The sequence below is a fragment of the Seriola lalandi genome, unplaced genomic scaffold (assembly GCF_002814215.2).
Source record: "Seriola lalandi dorsalis isolate HSWRI2012SDOR001 ecotype SW California unplaced genomic scaffold, Sedor1 jcf7180002035167, whole genome shotgun sequence".
In the NCBI taxonomy this organism is placed as follows: domain Eukaryota; kingdom Metazoa; phylum Chordata; class Actinopteri; order Carangiformes; family Carangidae; genus Seriola; species Seriola lalandi.
Window position 1 is genome coordinate 1 of NW_019505743.1, and position 841 is coordinate 841.

At 42.6% G+C, this 841-nt stretch overlaps 1 non-coding gene across 1 annotated transcript; it reads right to left on the minus strand.

The window, feature by feature from the left end:
• Positions 1-492: 492 nt before the first annotated feature.
• trnaa-agc (transfer RNA alanine (anticodon AGC)) lies at positions 493-565 on the minus strand. The gene has a single exon. It is a non-coding gene; the product is annotated as a tRNA-Ala (tRNA).
• Positions 566-841: the final 276 nt, after the last annotated feature.

Here is an 841-nt window from a genome sequence, read left to right on the forward strand (position 1 = left end):
TCGTAGCCATGAACTAGCTTCATTTACAGCTAACAGCTAAAACATTAGCACTGACAACTAGCATGACGAATATCTACATAGACTCACAACAAACATGATATTAGTTTAAAGAGTTTATCTGCAGAGCTGTTACAAAAATACATTAAGTAAAAAAAGACTTTCTTACCTCAACATTAGTGTTTTTCCTCTAAAGCAGTCAGGGTCTGCCACAGGGAGCGACCTCCTCACCTGAGGAAGAAGGACTGACCTGAGCAGGTGTAGACTGAATCAGGTGACCCGCTCTCCCCTACATTATAATACTTCTGGATTTAAGTAAACACAGGGCTTGTAGTTGTAATGCAGTATTCATCCAGGTCCAGACAACACAAACACACAAACAGAGACTTTTAGGCTGTGGTTTCATTTATCCATTTATCCATTATCTAAACGAAAGACAAATACTACTAAATATTTTCTTTAGGACAAAAACGCGTTTCAGACAAAACGAACCTTTGGAGGATGCGGGCATCGATCCCGCTACCTCTCGCATGCTAAGCGAGCGCTCTACCATTTGAGCTAATCCCCCAACACGCCTGCAACAACGGCTCATCATATTTAAAGATAGATATCAGGATATTGGTAACAATACAACACAACACAAAGGCACCTGACGCCTCCTGACAACTGATGTGATTGGCTGAAGATAGATCCAGGACAGATGTAATTGGATGGTGATTGAAGGGTGGGGGTGGGGGAGCGGGTTCACTGGAAAAACATGGAGGCAAAAAATAGAAACATCAGCGGTGAGTGGATTTTCCGAAACAGCTCAGTGTGACTTGCTAACATGCTAAAGCTGGAGGAG